Raw genomic sequence first — 27757 nt, forward strand, 5'->3', positions numbered from 1 at the left:
TAAATTCAAGACACTTAAATATGATTAATGCAAATTTCTCTACTCTGAAATCTGTGATTAGATAAATACAAACTGCATTTAATTTTACTATGGTCTTTATTTTAAGAAACAGCCTTACTTTTTTGATAAAACAAACTTTTTAAAGCATGATTTTTAAGCTGAAGGACTGCTCTATGAGAGAGAAGAAGAAAGGAAATACTAAATGTAGCATATTTTTAGTAACTTACGTAGTTGTTCAGAAACAAACATTTCTTAAGCTGGTATACATCATATAATCCTGTGACAAAGGAGTGAATGTTATTATTTTACAAATTAAAAAAATCAAGCTTTAAAGAGATTATGTGATTTCTGAAGATAACACAGTACTGGTTGCTAAATGGGGATACTACCCAGGATTTCTGGGCCTGTCTTCATCTAATTCTGGTGTGCTTCCAACACACCACTTGGACATAATTCTGACATTTCACTGAACATTTTATAGATGTTTTCTTAAAAAAAAAAAAAAAAACAAAAAAAAAACAAACAAACAGAAAAACCCACATTGATTGATATTTTTAATTAACACAAATTAAGAGCTTGGCAGAGACTCAGAGGAAAGTCAGAGATTGTAAATACATTTGGAAGTAAACTTTGTTAATTACCAATTCCCTTCCCTGTTCCCATCTCCCCATACTCTGCCCTTCACTTATTTTGCTGCAATCCTTTTATTTCCTCTATAAGGGACCAGACCCCACTTTGCATTGTCTAACTCCCTAGGCCCTAGACTGTTATGCGGGACTATTCACCATGTTGATTCTGTAAGTTACTATTGACTGGCGCACCACTACTTAATGGCTGAGTGAGCAGACTCATTATTGACTATTAACATTTTAACAGTTTTAAAAAACACACAACACAGATTTTTTTCCATCCTGTTTTTCAGAATCTTAAGTATATTTTAAACTAATTCAAGACAAGATTTAGAAAAAAACTTCTCACATGAAACTACATTGTTTGGTAACTAACAACATACGGTTTCCTAATTAGTATATAGCTGATATTTTCATGTGAATCATTTTAACCCATTTGCATCTGCCCTTTCACTCACGTTATTGCTTATTTTGTTGAAAATTAGAAAATGTGAAAAGTATTTTTTTTGACAGTCTGTAATTATAAAAGGAAAAACGACAAATGAATAAATGAGAAAAGCAAACAGACAAAAACTCGTAGACACAGACAACAATGTGGTAGTTACCAGAGGGAAGGGGGATAAAGGATAAAGGGGATCAAAACGGAAAATGATTTGACTCTGAGTGGTGGGCACACAATGCAACATACAGATGATATACCATACAATTGTACGTTTGAAACCTATATAATTTTATTAACCAATATCACCCCAATAAACTTAATATAAAAAGAAATACATATATATATCATTAATATTTTAAAATTAATAAAATATTGGAATATTCACTTTATATAAATTAATGTAAAGTTAAAAAAGTCTTTAGTATACTCAATTCATATCACCTAACATAAATCACCTGCAACAATTTTTATTCTTCCTCTAGTCTATTACCATTGGCCATATATATGCCTAATTTATCATATTTTGCTAATCACGAAGTTTTATCATCATTTATTTTATTTAACTTGCTCACATGAGTTTAATATGTAGAACTGTCGAGAATAATATCTGTCCTGTGGTATGTGCTCTAAAAATCTGTCTTCCTTTTCTACATGCCCAAAGTAAAAGTATTTAGTAATTTCTTTCAAGATGAATAGACATTTCAATATTTTTGAATATTGAACAACAGTTTTTCAATTTTTTTCTACATATCAAATAACATGCTAATCACTTTACTTAACACATTTAATTCTCACAACCTGTGACAATATACTATAAAAAATATAATAATGCATTCATGCATTTACATGATCAATTAATTAATTCACTTAACTGGCAACATTTGCAAATACCATATGCCAGGCCATCTACTAGGTTATTTATTCATGGTCTCTATCCTGGGACTTTATTTCCCAGCAATGGGGAGATCTAATTAAAAAGAAAGTAAAGAAATAAAATGTAATAAATCTTCTGACTAAAGTGTGCAGAGGCTATTGTGCAAGTTCTGATAATGATATAGTCCATTACAGGAGGAAGGAGATCATGACTAGTAACCATGCATTCATGTGAATAGCGTTAGGATCAACACACAACATGTCATTGATTAATTTAAAAAAATTGGAACTGCAAATATTTTTATTTCTACCAACATTTCATTTTTAGTTGGCGTAGAAGAGTATAATTGACCCTATTTCTCAAGTGATGCTCTAGTTTTTATAGTTCCAGCAATAAACATAAAATACCATTATTACAAATTCCACAGAAACATGATAATTCTTTATTGCTAATGCACTGCTAAAATTATGTCCTGGTCTGTGGGACTCAAACAGATTTGTACTTGGCCTGCCTGTGGTAAATTTTAAAAATAAATAGAAATAATTAACAATCAAGTACCATATAAAAATCTCTGCATTTTGTATTCTTTAAGAAACAATTTTATTTTAGATTTCTAAGATATTTTGAGTGCAAAGGATGAAAATTAGTTTCTGAGGTATGTGATTTAGATCTCTAAAATTTGAGAAATCTAAATGTCTTAGAAGCAGAACAATGAGGTTATGAAGAATTAAATTCAGAGAACAAGCAGTTATCTTTCTCCATTTCTCTTGAGTGCTATAACCTAGACCATACATATATTTTAAATTTACTGTATAAGAATTAAAGGCAGACATACTTATTTTAACAACTAGGTATTATTAACAGAGTACATCCAAAGATTTAATTTCTTGTCCTTCTACAATCTCCTTAATAGCAATCAGTCATTATCAATGCCATTTTCTCCCAGTAGTCAATATTGTTTGAAGTCAGATAAATTCTGTAGTTAGAAAACTTGAATTGTAGGGGTATAGATGAAAAATGGTTCAGTGTGTTGTCCATTATCAAAATGTTCGAAGTATAGAATTAAGGTTTAGTATAGAATTAAACTGACCAAGGCCTGCAATCTAATTTCCTAGCTGGGAAGAGGGACATTTAACTCTAACAGAAAATTCCTTTATCTATAATTACCTAGTACTTTTAAGTCCTCTTACATTTGCCATCATGACTCTCTTAATTTTATAAATGACTGCACTGTCAGACAGATTTTAATTTTCTTCAGGCTTTTTGAGTGAGTTCTTTGGAAAGTAATTAGAAAAGTTCTTTCCTTGTTTTTCTCTTCAAACTCCCCCTGCTGTACTCCCAAATTTTACCTGGGCACTGTGATATCTTTTCAGTACTGGTCAGTGGCCAAAGCTATGCTAACTGATAGAATGGTTTCTTTAAGAATTGCAATTTTGAGTTTCTTATATTAAAAAAAAAAGTAACAGTTTGTACACATGCCCAATTTATTCATTATTCAGTCGTTAGATGAATGTACTGAATCATCTAGTCTATGTTATGAGGAACACAACAAACATAATTTGCCCTCTAACTATGCAAAGTTTATGTTCTTGGAGGACGTGTAAAAACATATATGTAAACACGAAATATTTGGAGTATTATGTGGTTTTAAAAACATTGTGTTGTGTTATAAAATATATAGACTTAAATTTATCCATCTATTTAACAATTTATCAATTATCCATCTAGATTTAACATAGGATTGATAATGTAATGTAGGTATGAAGGGTACTCCACGTACAAAATGTACAGAAAAATGTAAATGATAAACAAATTAGGAATTTGAGCTAGGAAAATACAAATAAAAACACCACATGATGGAAAAAATAAAGAAAACTACAAATAAAATATTGCTAATGAGTTAAATTTTTTTTTCTTCTTTTATTGATTTTTAGAGAGAGTAAAAGGGAGAGGGAGAGAGAGATAGAAACATCAATAAGAGAACATCGACTGGCCACCTCCTGCATGCTCTCCACTGGGGACTTGGCCCACAACCTGGGCATGTGTCTTGACTGGAAATCAAATTAGTGACCTCTTGATGCATGGTTGATGCTCAACCACTGAGCCACACCGGCTGGGCAATATTGCTAATGAGTAAGAGCAAAGACTCAAGACTGGTAGCTTGAGATTGAATTCAGTTCTGTAACTGGATATCTTTCTGACTTAGGCAAGTTTAACAGTTGTTTCCTCACAGTTTTTAGTAAGAACTAAAAAAAATTAATCTATACAAAGAGCTTAGAACAACACCTATCATATAATAAAAGCAATGTGCTTATTATTCTAAAATATACAGGTAATAAAGCAGCATCAACAGCTACCATAATTGAGTTTAAATATAACACAGCTCTCTCTCTAGTAATAAAAGTGGAGAGAATTTCAATTTTTTATTTAATTTTATTTATTAAATTAATCTATTTATTTTTGTTACAGATGTTTCTCCTTTTTCCCCCACTGATTCCCCTGTTTCCCTCCCTCCCCACCCTGTCCCCAGCTTTGTTGTCCATGTCCATACATGCATATAAGTTCTGTGGTTTATCTCTCCCACCACCCCCTCTTCTAGAGATTTTCAGTCTGTACCCCACTTCTACATCACTGGGACTACCCCATTCCTCAGACTGTTATGTTCATTATATTCCACACATAAATGTGATTATATGATACTTGTCTTTCTCTGCTTATCTTGTTTTACTTAGGATAATACCTTCCAGGTCCCTCAATGTCATCTCAAAGGATAAGAGATCTTTCTTTCTTACAGCTGCATAGTACTCCATTGTGTATACGTACCACAGCTTTTTTATCCATTCATCTACTGATGGACATTAGGGCTGTTTCCAGATCTTAGCTATTGTAAATAGCGTTGCTATGAACATGGGGGTACATGTGTTCTTTCTGATTGGTGCTTCAAGCTTCTTAGGGTATATTCCTAGAAGTGGGATCAATGGGTCAAATGGAAGTTCAATTTTTAATTTTTTGAGGAAATACCATAGTGTTTTCCATAGTGGCTGCACCAGTCTGCATTCCCACCAGCGGTGTACTAGAGTCCCCTTTTCTCCACAACCTCGCCAACACTTGTTTGATGATTTGTTGATGGCGGCCATTCTGACAGGAGTGAGGTGATACCTCATTGTTGTTTTAATTTGCATCTCTCTGATGATTAGTGATGTTGAGCATTTCTTCATATGTCTCTAAGCCATTTGTATGTCCTGTATGGAGAGGTGTCTCTTTAGTTCCTCTGCCCACTTTTTAATTGGGTTCTTTGTCTTCCTTTTGTTGAGTTGTATGAGCACTTTCTATATATTGAAAATTAACCCCTTATCTGATATATCTTTGGCGATTATGCTCTCCGATACAATGGGTTGCCTTTCCATTTTGATGATTGTATCTTTTGCTGTGCAGAAGCTTTTGAGTTTGATGTAGATTCGTGTGTTCATTTTCTTCTTTGTTTCTGTTTCCTTAGGTGATATATCAGTAAAGATTCTGCTGCGTATAATGTGTGAAATTTTGTTGCCTACATTATCTTCTAGGGTTTTTATGGATTCATGAGTCACATTTAAATCTTTTAGCCATTTTGAGATTATTCTTATGTATCGTGTAAGCAAATGCTCTAGTTTTATTTTTTTGCATGTAGCTGTCCAATTTTCCCAACACCATTTATTAAGGAGCCTGTCTTTACTCCACTGTATGCTCTTGCCACCTTAGCCAAATATTAGTTGAGCATATTGCCCTGGGTCCATTTCTGGGTTCTCTGTTCTGTTCCACTGGTCTATATGACTGTTCTTGTGCCAGTTCCAGGTTGTTTTGATTACAGTGGCTTTGTAGTATAATCTGAAATCTGGTAATGTGATTTCTCCAACTTCGTTCTTCTTTTTCAAGATTGCTGTGGTTATTCAGGGTCTTTTTTGGTTCCATGTGAACTTTTGAAGTATTTGTTCTAGGTCTGTAAAGTATGTCATTGGTATTTTGATGGAGTTTGCATTGAATCTATAGATTGCTTTGGATAGTATGGACATTTTAATGATGTTAATTCTTCCAATCCATGCACAAAGTATGTGCTTCCACTTTTTTATATCTTCCTCTATTTCTTTTTTCAGTGACCTGTAGTTTTCTGTGAATAGGTCCTTTATTTCTTTGATTAAGTTTATTCCTAGGTATTTTAATTTTTGACACAATGGTAAATGGGATTGTTTTTCAGTTTCTCTTTCTGTGAGTTCATCATTGGTGTATAAGAATGCCATCGATTTCTTGAAGTTAATTTTGTATCCTGCTACTTTGCCAAATTCATGAATTTCAATTTTTAACAGTTTATTTATCTAATACTATCTTTTCTCATGTGAGAATTCTTAGCCCACAAAATCATTGTAAGAATTATAAAATGTTTAAATTATGCTCTGGCATATATTTAGTATTTATTAACTTTCTTATTACAATTATTTTTATTATATAATTCTCAGTATTTTAAATAAAAATAGTAAGAACTTCAGGTTACCAAAGATTATTTTATACATTTTTTAATATATTGTGAGTTTTGGGGGATTGATTTATGGCACACTTTTTTTTTTTTTATTCTCACACAAGGACACTTTTGCATTTATCTTCAGATAGAGCAGGAAGGAGAAAGGGAAGAAGAGAGAGAGAGAGAAACATTTACATGAGAGAGACATATCCAGTGGCTGCCATCAACATGACCCCACTGTGGCCAGGAACAAACTGCAATCGCAGTACGTGCCCTTAGCAGGAACCAAACCCGGGACTCTCAGGTCCACAAGCCAGTGCTCTAACTGCTGAGTCAAACCAGCCAGGGTTGTCACACATTTTTTATATGGTGATTTAGTAAGTGTCTTTTCATAAAGACTGAAGTAATATGGTTTAAATGCAGCACAATAGATGCAATCTCTGAGAGTTTTTAAATATATGACAATACAGTTCATAGCTCTCCTGCTTCAGAATGATTTGCATTCCTTTTTCTAAGCCATCTAAAGTATTATTTTTTAATAATTTTAAACAAGTGTTTTAAACAAGTGTTTTAAACAAGTGTTTTGCAGACAATTTAAGACTGATTCTCTAATAAGAGTTTCAAGCCCTGGAATTCCTTGGATAACTATACTTGAACTTACAACGCAATGTCGTATGTCTGCCAGTACCTATGAGTGTTATTCCTTAAATACAAGGTATCAACAAAGAAATTTTGACTGGGTTATGAACTTCCTTATCTTCATATAAATGTAAACCCCAAAAGTAACTTTTATGCCCATATAAATGCGAATAATGCAGCATTTTTCTTCAAGGAGGAAAGTAATGATTCACTACAAAAATTAAAATCGTAGTAGGTCCGCTAACTTTACATAATATTCTAGAGCCAAGATCATTTTAGTTTGGTCTTTCTTCATTCTAGTTAGCATTAACTCTGTACCTATTTATTAATAATGTAATATTTAAAAGTGAAGTTTTTTTTTTTGTTTTTTTTTTTTAATTTTCACACAAGGTTATTTTTCTATTAATTTTTAGGAAGAGTGGAAGAGAGGGAGGGAGGGAAAGAGAAACATTGATACAAGAGAGACACATTGATTGGTTGCCTCTCACACCTTGACAGGGATCAAACCCACGACCTCTGTGGGACTACAATCTAATTGCTGAGCCAAACTGGCCAGGGCTAACAGTGAAATTTTGAGAAAGAACTTTTTATTCAATTCTACTGATTCTAAGGTATATTTATTGAAAATTAGTGTCACAATAACTAAAAACCAAAAAATCTTACTATAAGGAGTGATCAGATTTGAACCACATGTTGAAGTATATTTTTAAGGATAATTTCTTTCTTTTGTTATTTTATTTTATTATAGGACACAGTGCTATAATTCCTTCTGCAATACTGTACACAGTTGCCATGCATTTTATGTTGAGAGGATTTGCATTTCATAATGTAAGGACTTAAATTATAGAATCATAAGGGATTTTAAATGATATGAACAAGAGATAAATAGATTGTTGGTCAGGCATCTCTCTCTTTCCCCTAACTAGGACTCGTTGTTCTATCATTCCCGAACTCAAAGAATTATTAAAATTCAGTGCTGAGGCAGGCATTATTGCCCAGCATTTTATATTGAGTTAGTATAGATTAGATAGTAACTAGTTTCTACCCACAGAGTCAAAAGCCAATGAAAAACTCAATAAAAGTTTCAACTGCATTTATATTATTCCTGATGAAAGTATCCCCAAATTGAGTGTGTAACATAGATCAATTGTTAAACTGCGTGTCTATAGCCCACTCAATTTTACTGGGATGGTATAAAATATCTGAGTTTTAGAGAGGAATTTAGTACTCAGTGGACTTTCCTCACAGCTATGATATAAATGCTATGTGAGTGATTGGACACTTTACCTTTTGAAACAAAAAGTGAACATGGGCTGTCTTTGAGTTTATCCCTTTGAGAATATAGCTGCAGAGTTTTTTTAAAAAGATCTTTAACCATATTTTGATATCTAAATTAGGAGTCTTGGAATTTATTCCCAAGAGTAAAAGGACTAATGAGGGAAGATATTATTTGGAATACCTATTTTAAAAATTATCTTCAGAATATTCTGAAAAGAATACTCCATACCCTTATCTTACTTTAAAAATGCCATCCTAGATTGGAGAACCATAAATAAACCTATATAGACAGCTTAATAGAGAAAGAAAAGTTAACATAGAGGTAAAAGGAGTATAATAATGTCACAGAAATCTAAAGCTGGATACTGTGGGTAAAAGGTAATAAAAATAATCAGAATATGTTAAGAGCTAACATGTGAATCTTATCTGAAAGCAAGAGTAGAAAGCACCTATTTTTTTTTTTTTTTAAGCATGAGAAATAATCCCAGGGCCAAGGGAAGAGTTTCTTGTCATTTCTTGGGCTCTGTCATGGGATTTGCTTGTGTGGTCTAAAGGTTATAGGCCAGGAGTTCCGTAATTGTCAAATACATCGTCGTGCTTGTCTATTTTGGTTTACTTTTATGTAACCTTTTCCCATTCGGACAAAGCCAATTATTTGCTTTAGGGAAGCTCAGACTCTTATGAAAGGAATTAAAAGGATAAGTGAAAATGAATGTTCAGCTTTGGACATTAAAAATAAAATTTCCAAGCCTACAGACTATAACGATCATAAAAGTCAGGCTGTGTCTAGCAAAAAAGGAATTTATAATCCCAAACACTTGAACTTGACACATCCAGGGAGAACACTGACCAGTGCAGGTGGAGCTTTCATATAATCCATAAACTACAAGGAAAGGAGAGTATGTCGTCATGCAACTTCCAAAGGAAAGAAAGGAAGATCGGCAAAGCCTTGCCTCTCTGTTTCAGAGGAGTGAGGAATGTTCACCCCATACGGTGGAAACCAGCTCTAGGCTATGTATTAGGAGCCATGAAATCTAGACTTGGATTTGATAAATATAGGTCTGAGGTCATTGGCTTTCAAAATATAGTCCCCAGATCCCTAGAGGTCCATGCATTTTTTTAATGTATCTGCGAGGTTTATTTTAAATTATTTGCTTTTTTATTGTATTGGCCTTTTCACTCATGGTGCAAGGGCAGTGGTGGGTGAAACAATGTGCCCAAGCAAGAGCCAGAGCGGCACCAAATCACACTTATAGTCATATTGGATTCTTTACACCAAACACTCAGGTAAAAAAAAAAAAAAATCAAGCGAACAAACAAAAAAACTAAAGCAAATATTTTATGTAAGACAGCTCTTGATAAAGCAGCATTAAGAATCATTTATTTATTAAACATTGGCCTGAGTGCCACCATTTTAATATTCTGTGTGCCACAATCAGAAGTCTGCATTTTACAATTTGTCACATACATGTCACTGCCATGACTTTCTCTAGAAAACATGCTTATACTATCGTTTCAGTATCAATCATACCTATTTTTTTTGCACCAAACAGCATTTTTGCTTGGAAAAAACAAATGAAAAATTATGATTATTCATACTTGGGCATTTAGCAGACCATTTTTCACAAAGCAATAAAGTAAACTAATCACTTTAAAGAAAAAACAAAAACTGACATCACTTGATGACAATGACAATCGTTTTCTATCATAGTCTTCACAGTTAATCTGTACAGCACGATACTATTAGTTTCTTGTCTTTTTCTAAAAGAACTTTAGAAAGCTAATATTCAGCATTGTGACTTTGACAGCTTTTTAATACCTAGAGTTTTCTGATGAGATTGATGCTGATATTAATATTTATGGCCTCCCTTATATATATTTTATAATAAAATGTGTCAGCCTCAGTAAGATATGCATAATTCAGTGTACCAATATTTTCCAAATGACCAAATTCCTGATGTTACAAAATCATGCATGAGTGAAAAGTCCATTCAAAGTGAAAGATAGACCAATGGATTTTAATGTAGTAGAGCACAGGAAAAATTTTAATAGGGTTTCAGATACTACATCACAAAATAACAAACTACCACTTGTTGAGTTTGCACTGAGTATCAGAGAACAATATGCAGAAGAATAGCGGGAAGGTCATAGAAGCGCATCACTGAGATCTGTCTCTAAGGAAAAAACCTGCAGTGGGGAGTGTAGAAATTTGAGGAGCCTTTAGATGCTGTAACAATGAGGCCCACTGTTGCAAACAGGCTTAGGCCTTGCTCTCTGCCAGCTGCTCCCCACCAAGGCTCAATCAGTGTGGGTTCTGGAGCTGGCCGTGTCTGTCTGAGGTGGAACTCCACTAACTGGCAGTCTTGACTCCTTTGCTCGTTATTGGTTTAGCCAAAATTTTTGTTTTAATTGTATATTTCCATTACAGTTTACATTCAGTGTCATTTTGTGTCTGTTTCAGATATACAGCATAGTAGCTAAACAACTATATACTTTACAAAGTGCTTCCCTCGATATTTGCAGTATACATAGCCGTTACAGTATTGTTGACTATATTCCCTAATGCTATATATTACATCCCGGTGACTATTTTGTTACTACCAATTTGCAGTTAATTCCTTCACCTGTTTCACTATCCTCTAACCCTCCTGGCAACCATCACTCTGTTCTCTGTATCTATAAGTCTGTTTCAAAGTTGTTTGTTTATTTTATTCTTTAGATTCCACATATAAGTGAAATCTCGTGGTCTTTGTCTTTTTCTGACTGACTTGTTTCACTTAACAAATATCCTCTAAGTCTATCCATGCTGTCACAAATGGTAAGCTTTCATTCTTTTTTATATAAGGTTGAGTATATTCCACTGTATATATGTTATCACCACCCTTTTATCCACTTGTCTGTTCATGAGCACTTGGGTTGCTTCCATATCTTTTTTGCGAAGATTCTTTAAAAAGTAGATTGGCAGCTGAGATCTTCCTCCTAGATCTGTCTTCCTTCCCTTTCTCCTTTCTCCTTTCTTGGATGTCAGACCACATCACAGTCTGAAAGCTTTCCTTGCATAATCTTGCTCTCTTTCCTCTTTATGTTTTATAGACACCTCCTGCAATAAATGTCTTTCACTTCTATGTTTGCCTCTACTCCTGGACATGCCTATTTCTCAAATCCATATATAAAAAATGGATTTTTTCTTCATGTATGTCCCCAAATTACATATCATAATTGAGTGAACGTGAACAGATATGAAAATGCCACTCTTCTATTTTATAGAAATATAGTAGGTGTTCATACACATAGCTTGTTTATATTAACATATTAATATTTATTGCTGTTTTAAATGAATTAACATATCTATTTAAAATGTTTGGGTTTAGTCTGTATTAGTTTTCTAATTGGCTGTAATAAATTACTTCAAACTTAGTGGTTTAAAACAATTTAAATATACTACAGGTCTGGATGTCAGAGTCTGAAATGAGTTGGTGGATTAAAATCAAAGTGTCCACATGGCTGTGTTCCTTCCAGAGAGTCTAGGAGAGAATTCAATCCTCTGTCTTTTCTGGCTTCTCGGGGCGGAGCATATTCCTTGGCTCTCAGCCTCCTTCCAGCAAATGCAACTCTCCTACCTCACCTCAGTTATCACATCGTCTCTGACCCACACTCTGCCTTTCCTGCCTCCCTGTTTTACCTTCTGAGAACCTTGGGATTCCATTGAAACCACCTAGATAATACAGGGTAATGTTTCTCTCTCAAGGTCCTCCCTCAGAAGTCCCTTTTGCCCTAAAATGGATATTTACCAGTTCCAAAAATAAGGACATCAACATCTTTGGAGGAAGGGGCACTATTCTGCCTAATTCACAGTGTCAGAATGAAAGGGTTTAAGGAGGTAAGGAGCTGTGGTGTGGGCTCAACAACCATGATGCTTGTGGAGCACAGGTGGAGAATGCAGTGTTATTGTCGAGATTGTTTTGAGGGCTAAACATATTTTTGGTGGAGGGTTATAAAAGTTCAAGAAAAGAAATAACATCAAATTATTATTTTATTAGAACTGGAAGACAGAATTCTTAATCTTTGCCTTGCATTTAAAAATTTATTTGGGGTGGTGAACATACAACACAATATACAGATAAGGTATTATAGAATCGTACACCTGGAGCCTACATAATTTTGTTAACCGATGTCATCCCAATAAATTCAATAATATTTTTAAAAATTATTTGTCATATCAATCATTTATCTCCTGAAAAAACATTTCCTACTGAATGCATTGAATCCCTTAGGAAAATAACCCAGTTTTTCCTATTTAAAATTAGAGTAAAAATTCTCCTCTAATTTCAAATGCTGAGGAAACTGAAATATCCTTTTCTTTAGGCTAACCAATATCTCTCCTAGAAAAATAATTTAGATAGATTTTTCTCACTGGTAATGATTGAAGAAAAAATATATTTTCCCTGGGGACAGGGGGAACAGGAGAGATATAGGCATTTATATACATTTATACGGTGATGAGGAGGAGCATCGTCCTTTGCCAAAGGCCGATTATCTCGAACTGAAGCTAGGCATTTCCTTAACTTCTTTCTCCAAGTATGCGTCTAGCCATGAATCATTTTCTGTCTGACCCAGAAGTCACTAAAAATAGGTTTGTATGTATCTACAAGGTGTCTTGGAAATAACACTGCCATATGAAACAGTTTTACTGGAGGTTATAAGATGGTAGCGCTCCATAGCCTTCTGCACATCACTCAATTTCTTTGTGGCAATTTTCCCATGTACGACGACAATGACTTCCCTTCGAGCTTCCAGAGTTGTTTGCATAACCAATATCATCATGTATGTGGAAGTGGCTTTTATCATTTTTTACCGCTAAAGATATTGCCATGAATCAGGGAGCTTCTATGTATTAAAACTTTCTGCCTTTTTAATAAATATTATACTAATATCTCAAAGTCCAGTTATATTAATTACTATCAAATGTAAAGGGTGGCATTATTTCACTAGGTGCTGGATGAGAATTGTGAATCATTTTTATAAGCCAGATTTTAGTCGTAGTCTACAGGCTTTCAATTACTTGAAAAGATAAAACTATTTTCTTTTAAAAATGTATATGTTTTAACATTTTTAAACTGATTTTAGAGAGTGAAGAAGGTAGAGAGAGAGAGAGAGAAACATCAATGTGAGACAAAAACATCAATTGGTCGCCTCTCACATGTGCTCAGACCAGGGATTGAACATGCAAGTTGGATGTATGCCCTGACCAAGAATCAAATCCAGTCAGGGCTTAAAAATGTATTAATTATATCTTCAGGTGTTTGTCTGAAGGCTAAAGTAAACTTTTCAAGTCAATCGTGTTAGAAGATAAGTGTTATCTCATATGGCATTTGTGATATAATCAATTTAAATGCAAAGATTTTTGTTAAATATTTAATTTAAAAAATAAGTTTGAGTGCCCAGGTTGTGGGTCCAATCCCCAGTGGGGGGCATGCAGGAGGCGGCCAATCAATGTTCTCTCTCATCAATGTTTCTTTCTGTCCCTCTCTCTTCCTCTTTCTTTAAATTCAATAAAGAAAAATATATTTTTAAAAATATGTTTGCTGCAAGATAGTAAGAAGCTAGGGAAATTCCTCGACTAGTGGAAGAAGAGAAACCGAGACAACATAATTAAACAAGGCCAAACAATCTGAGCACTGCACAGCCAGCTGAGGAATCACAAGGTTTTATCTTCCCTGGGCAAGGACACTGAGCAGCAAATGGTTTACTCATTCCGGACTGTCTAGGGCAGAGCGTCCTCAGTCCCGATCCCTCTTCAATGACGTTCTTTATGATGTTTTTGATTTTATCTAGTTATTTATTTATTTATTTTTTTATCCTCACCCGAGGACATTTTTCCATTTTTTGTTCAGGTAGAGTGGGAGGGAGAGAGAGGAACAGAGAGAGAGAGAGAGAAACATCGATGTGAAAGGGACACATCGAGTGGCTGCCACCCGCACAACCGGGGACAAACTGCAACCGAGGCACGCGCCCTTAACGGGAACCGAACCCGGGTCTCTCAGGACCGCAGGCCGACGCTCCAACCACTGAGCCAAACCGGCCAGGGCATGATGTTTTTTAACAAAAGAAACTAACCAGAAAATAATCCTGATCCCTTTACAAATGCATTTTGGTGAATCAACATATTGAAGAACACACCAAAAAGTTAATAAATATTCTGTTAAGACCCCCCACCCCCCAAGACCTCCCCTGGGATTCCAGTGGCCAAAGAGAGATGAAAAGCCTCACTTCAAAGTTACTCACGGCCGCTCTCACAAAAGCACGCCATGCCTTGCATCCTTGCTGTTTTTCTCCCAAACTCTAAGGATCCCCCAGGACTTACAATCAGGGGAACAACAGGCAGCAGTAGCTCAACCCAGGCGAACCCCATGAACCTGTCTCCAGAGCTCCTTTTTCTGTTGCTTCCCTGTTGCTGCTTCTGTCTTAAGCCCTCCCTTTGTTTCACTGTCCCAGGCTTTAATAAACATACACTCAGAAGCAACCTGGACTCGTATTGTGAAATCTTTCCTACACAAAGTCAAGAACCCACACACTAAAGGCCAGCCTGAGGCAGGCCCGCCCCGGGTTCAGACACCTCCCCCAACCCTGGCCCCAGTTCAGACCCCATTTTCCAGTAACAAGTTCATGCCATAGCTTTAGGACTGTAAATATTCAGGTTAGCATACGGAAGGCTTCTTTAGTAGTCATGAAGTAACTTTACAGAGCATTTTCTTAAGTATACACTTAATGAATAAATCACCCCAAAATATATTATTTTAGAAAACCAATTTTAAATGTATACGTTTAAAGTATACATAAAGCTAATCTTCTGAAGGGTACATAAAATCACCTGTCCAAGTACCTCACTTGTAACCTATAAGAACAAATAACCTATAAGAACTCCAGTTATTAGTCTCTTCGCATGTGAGTTATTTCAAATACAATATGTTTATTCTACATAAGTGTTAAGATAAAAAAATATAAATTTTTTTATGATTAATACCTGCCCTGATACATTAATATTTGCAAGACTCATAATTTGCTTGTAATTACGTGGTGGAATGATTCAAGAAGTAAATTTTCCAAATATTTTCTAATTGATAATATTCCAAGCTTATACATTTTTATGTTTATTTTGAGGATCACAAGAAACTCAGTTAAATTTTAATTGTTGAATGGAATATATGCATATAAACATATACATACTTTCTTGTATGTAATCATAAAATTCAACATACATTAAGTCCAACTTCTGTAATGAACCAAGTGATCATGATTTATTCTATTTCATACAACCTGCCATTTTTTCCATACCATTCATTATCCAGGGGACAGCCAAGAAGAGATAATCTTTTTTTTTTTTTTTTTTAATTTTTATAATTTTTAGAGAGGAAGAGCAAAGGAGAGAGAAAGAGAGAATCATTCATGTGAGAGCAAAACACCCATTGGTGCCTCCCATGTGCCCCGACCTGGAATCAAACCAGCAACCTTCCATTGCGTGGGACAATGCCCAACCACTGAGCCACACCAGCCAGGGCAAAATGATCTTTTTGTGAGATGGCCACATTTATTAGCTGAACTTCCTTATCCACTTATAGTCTGGGAAGAAGTGGGAGCGGCAGAAAAAGACATTTTTTGAGTAGATTATTTTATTGTTATAAAACATACATAACATACAATTTATCATTTTATTAATTTTTAAATGTACAATTTAATTTGCTGGAATTATATGTGTTCACATTTTATTAAACTATCACTAATATTTATGACCGGAACTTTTTCATCATTTTAGTCTGAAACTGTATCCATTAAACAATAATGTCCCATTATCACCTCCACCCAGTCCCTGGTAATACCTGTTTTACTTTCCATCAAGTTAACTTTTGAAAAGTTTATATCAAGTAAAAAATAACAGATGGTTGAGGATGATAGAAACTGTGGAATATCCATAAAATATTTTGATTATCAAACAAATACTTTTTAGTGTTTACAACCAAATAACCTTATTGTCAAACTGTTAATGATCTAGAAAGATGAATGCATAACACAAATTAGTCTCAGGGGCCATAATGGTGTTTCAAGAATGAACGGATTGAACTGGATTAGTAACAGCTATATTTGGCAGAAATTCTAAGATGGCTCAAGATTTCACCTACTCTCCCTGTTCTGCCTAATTCCTGGTGCTATAAGTAGGATGGGTTTTACTCCCAAGGTGATGTTACATTGTGTGGCAGAATTCTACTTGAAATAGAAATATTAGCCTGGTGGGCACAACCTAATCACACAATACCTTTAAAAGCAGAGTTTTCTTTGGCTGGTGTCCAAAGAGGAAGCTGGAGATTCAAAGCACGAGAAGGATTCTACATGCATTGTTGGCTTGAAGTTGGAGAGGGCCATGAGCCAAGGTACATGGGTGGCATCTAGGAGCTGAGAGTTGCTCTCGCAGACAGCAGGGAAACAGAACCCAATCTTCTGATTGCAAGGAACAATTGTAATAGGAAAAATGTGATTGGAAGTGAATTTTCCCCAAGAGTATACAAACAAAATCTCAGCCTGTCCACCATCTTCATTTTGGATCTGAAATAACTTGAGTAGAGAACCTAGCCATATCAAGCCAGATTTATGACCTATAAGACTTTGGGCTAGTAAGTGGGTATAGATGTTTATTTTTTGCAAGTTATTATACAGCAGTAAGAAACAAATATAATAACATAGCCTGAAACAGTGTCAACACTGGTGAGGGACCATTAAGAGTCCTAGAAGGGAGTAAAAATTCGGATGCAGTTCATTTACTTAGAAAAGGACAGGGCCACATCCCAGGTAATATGACTTCCTTCACAGGGAGGCAAATGGTTGACCTTTGGCAGCAGTGAAGGTCATGGCATTCAGCGGTGGCTTCTGGATCGGAACATACATCCTTTACTAGGTGCCATGCTCTGCCACATTCACTGCAATAATAGATCCAGTCATCAATGGTCATGAACGTATAGGTGTTGTTTTGATAAGCAGCTTCATTTCAGTTGCTCTCATCAGAGGAAAAGCCCTTACATGAGGATGGGCCTTTCTATGAATGATTCGGACTGTACAATCAGTGGGCTCAATATTTTTTAAACAGTTTGTGTCTCAAACATGATGTGTTTAATCGGCTAGTCTCTAGTTGTTCAAGTGGCAGATCAGTCAGTGAGGCCATTGTCAATAAACCAAGGATCAGTAAAAATATGACATCATTTATTAATGGTAATATTAACAAGAGCTATGGAAATGCCCTTTACTGCTGACTAGTGACCAGAACAACTATCTGATGTTAGTTTTACATAGTGACACTGAGATGGAACAATAGAATCACAGCAGCCACTTCTTGTTTTTTTCAATCTTCACCGGAGAATATGTTTATTGATTTTAGAGAGAGGAAGGCAGAGAGAGAGAGAGAGTGAGAGAGACAGAAATGCGAGAGAGGAACATACATTAATTGGTTGTCTCTCGTATGCACCCCAACCAGGGTCTGAACCCACAACCTAAATATGCTCCCTGACTAGGAATCAAACCCACAACCTTTCACTGTATAGAACACTGTTTCCACCATCTGAGCCCCACCGGCCAGGGCACACAACAGCCACTTCTCAGTTTTAACTTAACCAAACAGACAGTGAGTCAGGGCCAGCCATTTAGGAAGAGCCTGTCAGTCAAGGCCTGCCTTGGCTCCGGGCAATGGAATGCTACATGGGGTTTCCTGCAAAGGGATCACTGCCCCTCCGCTTGCAAAATCAATATGTCACTCGGGCCAGGTCATGTGTACTCTTGAGTTTTCATTTGACATCAGAAGTTTGTTGGATCCTTCAGATCTTCTCTTTAGTCAGACTTGGCCCATCTCAAAAAGTGCACTATCACGCAAGAGAGTCACAAGGTCTTTATGGGTCAAATGTACAGTTTCTTTAAAAATATTTTTTCTTTATTAATTATAGAGAGAAAAGAAGGGAGAGGAAGAGAGAAATAGAAACATTAATGAGAGAGAACATCGACTGGCGGTCTCCTGCCTGCCCCGCACTGAGGACAACCTGGGCACGTATCCTGACCAGGAATCAAACCAGCGACCTCTTGGTGCACGGGTTGATGCTCCACCACTGAGCCACACTGGCCAGGCCAAATGTTCAGTTTCAATGAGACCAGTAGCAGGACAACAGCTGTTTTACAAAAAGCATCTGCCTGGTAGCCATGTGAGGGAAGCAACATGTACAAACCCCAGGGCATGTCTCTGGGAGGAGGTGGCCTGCTTTTGCCAGAGGCTTTAATCAGAGGGTACATCAATGAGAGCATTGAGATTGTGGAGCCTCAAGGTCAAAAGAGAGTCACAATTTGAAGGTCAGCTTCCAACACAGCCTGTTGATTCAGTCTGCAAACAAACAAATAAAATGCAGATTTCCATCATGTAATCAATATAAAGAACAAAGTAAAACACTTAATGTAAGTACACACTGCCTTCAGTACTCAAAGAATTTTATAAAATGCTTATCTTTTTTTTTTTTTGGTAGTGGACAGCCAATGACATGACAGAAGAATTGAGAATTGTAACATATTCCAAAAACACGATAGTTGGTGAGCAGGATCCCAACTTTTGTCAGGGTTCCTCAGGCGCCTCCTTTGTTAGAGTTGTGATAATACTGTATTCCAAACTGAGACTGGGGCTTCAGATTAGGCAACCAACTGCACTTGATTATATTTTTAAAAGCTCTGGACTCTCCGTGGCCAGTTTGGCTCAGCCGTTAGAGTGTCGGCCGGAAGACCAAAGAGTCTCCAGTTTGATTCCGGTCAAGGGCACGTGTCTCATTTGCAGTTCGGTCCCAGCCCTAGACAGGGTTGTGCAGGAGGCAACCAATCGATGTGTCTTTCTCACATCGAAGTTTCTCTCTCTCATTCTCCCTCCCACTCTATCTGAAGATAAATGGAAAAGTATCCTCAGATGAGGATTTAAAATAAAATAAAATAAAAAGCTTTGGACTCGCCTGGTTGGCATGGTTCAGTAGTTAGAGTGTGGGCCCCCATGCGCTGAAGGGTCACAGGTTTGCTTCCTGGTCAAAGGCACCTAGTGGGTTGCAGGTTGATTTGGGCCTGGTCAGGGCACAAGTGGGAAGCAACCAACCGAAGTGTCTCTCTCACATCCATGTTTCTCTCTCTCTCTCCCTCTCTCTCTCTCTCTTTCTCTCCTCCCTCCCTCCCTTCTTTCTACTTTCTTTAAAAATCTATGAAAAAAATATATCTTCAGGTGAGGATCAACAACAGAAAGCTTGGCACTCAGAGGGTACAAGCTTTAGAGCCATGTCATGAACCCCAGTAATGGTAAAAGGCAGAGAAGATTAAGTATCTCTACAAGAGCTCTGCAGATGTACATTGGGGGACTTTTCAAATAAATGTGAATTAGCCATGGCCAACATGCTAAGTGGTTAGCGCATCAGCCTGACCACCAAAGGGTTGTGAGTTCAATTCCCTGTTAAGGGCATACCTGGGTTGCATGTTGATACGGATCTCATACCCAGTCAGGGTGCAACCAATCGCTGTGTCTTTCTCATATTGATGTCTCTCTCTCTCTCTTTTTCTCTCTCTCTCGCTCCCTCCCTTCCACTCTTTCTAAAAAATCAACAGGAAAAATATCCTTGGATGAGGATTAGCAACAACAATGAATTAGTCTTAGTTCTTAAGTATCCGTGAAATAGAGAAAGGTCTAATGTGCACAACAGCATCATGCGTCATCCACTGCGGAAATGGACAGGGTTGTAACCCCATGGTCTAGGACAGCTGGGGCTACATGTGCCAACACCGAATTCAGCCGATGGTAGCCCACTCTGTCGCCAGGTCTTGTTAGCTTTCCCACTGGCGATGCGAGGCAGCTGTGCGGCGATAGTGCATCTTTCCTTATTTCTGCTGCTTTACTTCCTGATTCAGGACTGTGACTGTCCTTCATCTCCTGGAATTCTATATGGTTTCTGCTGGAGCAGATGGGAGAGACAGAAATCACCTCTCCCTGGGGTGCAGTGGAGAACAGCAATCACTAAATGGCAGATTCTCCTCTGACACTTTCTGAGCACTTAAAGACAAGTATGTAAAAAAAAAAAAAAAAAAAAGAACCTGAGTGTCAATTATACATTTTCACATCAACAGTACATTGGGCACCAACAAAGCTACTTTTGATTTGAAAACTGTGTGAGTTGAGTTTTGGTAAGTGTCTAGTATATGTGAGTGTGTGTGCATGTGTACATGTGCATGCATGCTTATGCATGTGTGCATTTTCTCCTGCACTACCACAGACAAAGGGGTCTTCCTCCTGAGAGGAGTGCGGAACAACCAAGGAGGCAGGGGAGTCCAGCCTGTGGGGGATAATTAGGGAGGTATTTATTATGTGGGCTCTTGCTCCAGAAGCAGCACTGCTTCCTCTGAAGGTCTCTGCCAGCACTCAGAAAGTAAGCGCTCATTTGCTCCCATCTCTGTTGCTCCTTGCTTTCAACCACTTCTGCACAGAGCTCCTCATTAGCCACAGATATGCACTGCCTGTCAGGAGGGGAGTAGGGATGGCTGTGCTATTGTCACGATAACGTCTCGTCTCTTCGTTTTCCCATCCAGTAGGGAGTGAGCAAAATGCAAAGCATCAGTCTGATGGCTGGTTTTAATCCTAACTCATACTGCTTCCCCTCTGAACCTCCATTCACAGCCAGGACGGTGGGGGAAGGGGTCCTTCCTTCAGCTGAGTCCTGTGAGATAAGAAAGGAATGACTTTGGTGTCCTTTCTCCAGGTAAACTTCACGAGGAAAGCCATGTTGTAGCAGACATTTACTCAGACTTGAGACGTAGAGCTGAAGCTATCTAGAGCAATTTTTACTGCTTCTGGGTATACTTCAACATCCACAGGTTTTGTTGATGGACAGGATGTGAAACACAAGAGCAAGTGCAAAGTGCAAAATGACTCCCAGCTTTTTTATTTATTTATTTTTCTGTTCTACTGTATAAATAGAGTTGATTTTTAAAAGTTAAAAAATTTTCTATCATGAGAAAAATTTCATTGGCCGAAAGTTGATACAGGATCGAGATGTTAATAGACCCAGGTGATGAACTAAGAGTGGCCCAAGAAAATTGAGGAATATGTGTGATCATCAAGATTACTCATGGAACCATAATAAACAAAGAAGGAAGTGAGAATCTGAAGGTATTTAGGAATCATGAAAAAGAAATAGAAACAATGGTTTGTATATTTTGATAGAATTAGAGAATTGCAGGTGATGGCATAGTAGAAGGAAGTATCTGGGAATATGAGAGGTATTTGTCAAGGTAGAATGAGTAAAATTGTGACTATAGTGATTTCAGTAGAGAAATGACTAGGCTATTAGTAATCATGGGTATATTCACTTTTTGTTGTTGCATAGCACATTACCACAAATTTAATGACTTAAAAAAAATTCACATTTATTAATGGAGTTCCCATAAGTCAGGAGTCCAGGTCTGGTCCAACTAAATCCGCTGCTCAGTATCTCACCAGGCTGTAGCAGGTGGAGGCTAGGCTGTGATCTCACCTGGACGGTCAACTAGAGAATAATGCACTTCCAGGTTTATGTAGATAGATTTGCAGAATCTATTTCCTCGTGGTATAAATCCAAGGGCCCTGTATTCTTACTGGCTGGGGACTGAAGACTGCTCTCACATCACTTGGTCCCTATTATGTGCTTCTCACTGAAGGCAGTTTTCAGTGAGGCTGTTTGGTTTTTCAAGGCTAGGAGAATCTCTCCAGCAATCTGCTAAGATGGAGTTTAATGCAATGGAATGTAATCAAGGGAGCCACATCTCAGGATATTTGCCATATCCTATTAGTGAGAAGAAAGTCCAGGTTCTCCCTTTGCTCAAGAGTAGAGGATAAAATGTTACGAGTCCCTTAGAATATGTTTGACAAACAACGTGTTCAGGATTTATTGACTTATAACTAACTGACAGTAGATAAATTGGTGAGAAGATATTTTCAGACATTAAGTTTGTGATTTTCTTTTGAATTCTATAATAGTATCTTTAATTTTTGTGTTCTTATTGAAGCTTTGTATTCCACTTTTACCAACACTGTTGTGTGATCTTTAATTATTTCCTACCAAAACACAAGATTTTTAATCTAGTAAAAGAGTTTGATAAATCTAACAAATAGTTATAACTAATAAATAATAACTAATAGTTATTTTCTCATAAAGAAATTTTGGTGCGTTGTTTACAAACCAATTAAAATTCCTTATCCACAGAAATACAGTAGAAATTCAATGAAATATAGAAAAATTTAAGAATAAAGAAAGTTTGCACCTAAGTAAGATATATCAATGGGCAACAGGACCCCAAAAAGGTGCTTGGCCACACCAGTCATCAAGGACATGCAAATCAGAACCACAAGATGTCACTTTACACCTGCTAGAATGCTGTCATCAAAAAAGACAAGAGATATGCATCGGTGAGGATAGAAAGGAAAGAAAACCCTTGTGAACTGTTGATGGAAATATAATAGTGCAGCCACCACAGAAAACAATATGGAGGTTTCTCAAACTATTAAAAATGGAACAACTATATGATTCTCCCAAAGAAAACAAAATCATTATCTGGAAGAGATATCTACACCCACATGTTTATTGAAGAATTGTTTACAATAACTAAGACTTGAAAACAACCTGTGTCCATTGACAGTTGAATGAGTAAACAAAATATGGTATATATGTTTACAATAGAATATTATGGATCCATAAAAAGGAAGGAAATCTTGCCTTTTGTGGCAATATGGAAGGACTTTGAGGGCACTACACTAAGTAAAATAATAAGATAAAGACCAATTATAACTTCACTTATATGTGAAATCTTAAAAAAAAACAAAAAACAGACAAGAAAACAAAACATAACAAAATCCCCCACAAATTTTTAGGTACAAAGAACAGATTAGTGGCTGCCAAAGGCCAGAGTTAGGGGGTTGGAAAAATGGGTGAAGGGGCTCAAAAGGTGCAAACTTACACTTATAAAATAAGTTCTGGGGATAAAATGTACAGCATAATGACTATGGTTAGCAATGCTGTATCGCATACTTGAAAGTTACCAAGAGAATGGATCTTAAAGGTTCTCATCACAAGACAAGACTTTTATAACTATGAGAGGTATTGGAAGTTAAATAACTTAGTATGGTAATCATTTTGCAATATATGCGTGTATTAAGTCTTTATGTTATACATCTTAAACTAATAACTAATATGATGTTATATGTCAATTGCATCTTAATAAAACTGGAAAAAGTCAGGTGTCAATTCTAAAGACAATAAGTTATTGTCTTTGTAGACACAATCTGTAAAGGGAATCTCTGCTGAATTTGACCACTGATCAATGTCATTTCTAATTTTCCAGGTAATTTCAGAAGCCTGACACTATATAATATGGAGATATATTTAAAACAATATTCTAATATATTGAGTTGAATATTGATGATATACTTTAAGCATTTAAGATCCTTCAACTATAATTCAATGTGATATATCTTTAAGTTTTCAGATCTTATTACTAGATGTTTCCTTCTGTTTTTTTCTCAAGAATTAAAAAAAAAAAATCCTGTGGAAGAGATTTTAAAATATCTTATATAAGTAAATAGTTGCTTTAGGGGAGCATTAAAATGTAATATAACAAATTGATTTTACTTTTAACATCTAAATGATGTAGTGAATTAAACATTTGGTTTTCAGACTGTATATTCAACTAATACGTGCAAACAAATAAGGTAATTGAAGCTTTATTGATGCCTATCTTTCATAATAATAGCAAACACTAATATAGCTTTTTTCTTACTAATTATCAGTCATTGTTCTATGTGCATTACATACAACAAACTTGTTTTTACAACAAATTTTTACAACAAACTTTTGAGTTTCATTCTGATAATATGTCCATATTATTGCTATAGAAACTGAGGTTCAGAGAAGTAATGCAGTTAAACCTTGAACAACATGAATTTGAATCTTGCATGTTCATTTATTTGCAGGTTTTCTTTCTTTCTTTCTTTTTTTTTTTTTTTTAGGTAATCTTTACCTGAGGATAATTAGGGTATTTTTCCATTGATTATTAGAGAGAGTGAAAAGGAGGGAAGGAGGGAGAGGGAGAGAGAGAAACATTGATGAAGGGGATCGAATCTACAACCCAGATACGTGCCCTTGACCAGGAATCAAACCTACAACTTTTTGGCTGACGGCTGATGCTCTAACCACTGAGCGAAACTAGCTAGGGTGGAAATTTTCTTTAATAAATACCTGTACTGTTTCCCATGTGTGGTTTGAAAGTCTGTGGATGTGGAGGGTGGACTGTATGCATCGATCTAGGTCATATTATCCAAGGGACTTGAGCACCTGAGAATTTTGGTATTCACCTGGGATCCTGGAGCCAATGCCCTGCAGATTTCCTTGTTTTTTGAGGAGTCAAAAGGGATATGTAGATTCTTGACTACACAGGGGCCAGCACCTATAACCCCCACTATGTCTGGTCTGACTTTAAAAAGTATATTCTTGCCCTGGCTGGTTTGGCTCAGAGGATAGAGCATCAGCCTGCAGACCCGAGGGTCCCTGGTTCCGTTCCTGCTAAGGGCACATACCTTGGTTGCAGTTTGTCCCTGGCCCCGGTTGGGGTAACTGAGGTCGTGTGGGTGGCAACCACTCAATGTGTCTCTCTCACGTTGATGTTTCTCTCTCTCTCTCTCTTCCTTCTTCTCTCCCTCCTGCTCTATCTGAAGATAAATGCAAAAATGTCCTCAGGTGAGGATTAAAAAAAATAAAAGTGTATTCCTAATACTTTTTAGCACAGAAAGAACAAATATATTAATAGCTACTATTTTATGTCATGTCCTATCAGCAGCTAGTATTTAGTATTACCAACAGCTAGTAGTTAGGACATCAATTAGTGGCCACATTTATATTTAATTTAACACTATTATTCCACTTCATACACAAACACAGACATACACAGACACATGCATACACATAGTTTTGTTTTTCTGATGCAATGTATTTGAAATCAAGAAAGACTGGAATTTTATTTTTTCTTCTATTAGGTGATTCTGCATATCTTATTTAACATGAAATTAGAGTGTGACACCTAAACACCTACATCATTCAAGGCCAGAATGACTCTAATCTTTATCTTAGAAGTTGGGCTTAAAAAAATAATAACACTTTAGTTTCTGCCTTGAGATTTTTATCTCAAATTGACCAACTAAACCAAATAAAAAATTGATATACAATCATACAATGTTTAAAAATCATGGGTAATTGACTAGTTAGCTTTCAAGATTTTTAGTATATATCATTTCAGAGATAAATAATTTTTAAGAGAAATTTATCTAGAAAATTGTTGAGAAAATTATCTCCAGTCACAGAATGTTATTTGGAAATTATATAAAGCAAAAATTATTTTTGCATTATTTTCAGAAAATAACAGGCCATTGAAACATATGTAAACCCAAAAATTTTATAAAGGAAGGAAGAAGTGTGTGCATATAATTAGATGCATACATGTTCATATGAAATGAAAGATATGCAGATATGTAACAAATCGAAATCTCCCATTATTCTATTAAATGAAAATTGTTTCCCCCATAAAATAATCCAGAATTTACAACCCCGAATTTCTTATAAACTGAAAATGGCAGTACTTTCTTCATATATATTCAACAACTATCTATAGTTCAATGGATTCAGGTGACCCAAGAAAGAAGTGAGGCTAATAAAACTGGAAACTCACTGAGCTTTAAAAGGTGATGGCCATGGAAATAGAAATTCAGCGTTTCAAATGACAGGCCAGTGTAAATCTTCGCCACAAGCCTGGGTACAGAACTGTCAGAGATAAAACTGTGGGCCTGAGAGAGAGAGAATCACTAACTCGCAATAGCCTCATCAAAAAAGAAAATCATAATTTTGTGTGAAAAGAAAAATTTGGTTCAATTAAAATAAGGTGTTTACTTTTGTTCTTCTTAAATCATTAAAAGAAAGACAATTATTTTATATTATTATAAGTTTTAACTGCCTAATGAATAACCTTATACAATTATTTATTTGATATCCTTTTGAACCTAATAATTTTATGTGGTGTGAGTTTTAGGGAGAGGGATGCATCAATGTATATATTTTCTAAATCCGAAAAAATATTTTTCTAAAAGTGTTTGATTATTAAATTTTTCTATTAAAATTATTTTTGCCTTTCTGCAGTCAAGAGCTAACATGAAAAAAATATTTTTTTCTTCATGGACTAATTTGAAATTATTAAATTTTATTTAAAAATCTGACACTGATTACTGCATCTATACATAAACAAGGAAAAAAGAAATTAATTTTAGTACTTTTCATTAAATGGAAAAACTATAACGTGATGTAATAAAGTTTTATATCCTAACAATCGACATTATGGGAAGTGTTGTTTAAGCGTACTTCTTAATAAATGATTCAAAACAAATAAATTCTATGTATTTGATTTTAATTAATGTGAAATAGCATGTATTAGTTTTCTGTTGCCACTACAGCAATTTACCACTTAAAAACTTCAGGCCACCTTTGAGTCCCAAAGTTGACACATCTCTGCAAAATACAAATGAAGAGGAACATGCCTTCGTTGGAATAAAAAGTTGCCAGTAATTCATAAGCCTGAGGGAAAGCCGATATACTCCTTTATTTTATTTTAAATGTGCATGTATCGATTTTAAAGAGAGAGGAAGGGAGAGAAAGAGAAAAAGAAACATCAATGAGAGAAAGAAGCCTCAGTGGGCTGCCTCCTATTGGAGGTTGAGCCAGGAACCTGACCAGGGATTGACTGGTGACATTCTGGTGCATAGGATGATACTCAACCAACTGAACCACACTGGTCGGGCAGAAAATATATTTTAAGCAATTCAGTTTCAATAATATGTTCTTAACAACACAAGATTTTGCAATTTTGGGGGGCATAGCAAAATAAATGTGGAACATATATGCAATTTATTTCAACAAGGACACCATGTATAATTCACTTCTGTTCAAATTTATATTGATAATAATGCTTTTTGATACGTCATCTTTGTACATACTGGTGCAATCAACTTCCCAGTACGGTATTCATTTATAGACAAATAGAATAGCATACAATCATGGTGAAATAGTAGAACTCCGAAAGACCCCATGTGTGCCTTCAGTAATAAAAAACTAGGAGAGACAAAAATGAGCTCCAACTTATGTCAACATCAGGACAAACAGTCCGTAATTTTTTCAACAAATATGTAGTGAGATGTACTCTTGTTTAAGGAACTGCATGCCCAGATCACAAAAGAAAAAAAAAAAGCAAAATCTATGTTTACGGCAACAAATTATTCAAAGTATGAG

Source organism: Molossus molossus, unplaced genomic scaffold, assembly GCF_014108415.1.
Source record: "Molossus molossus isolate mMolMol1 unplaced genomic scaffold, mMolMol1.p scaffold_m16_p_9, whole genome shotgun sequence".
Taxonomy (NCBI): domain Eukaryota; kingdom Metazoa; phylum Chordata; class Mammalia; order Chiroptera; family Molossidae; genus Molossus; species Molossus molossus.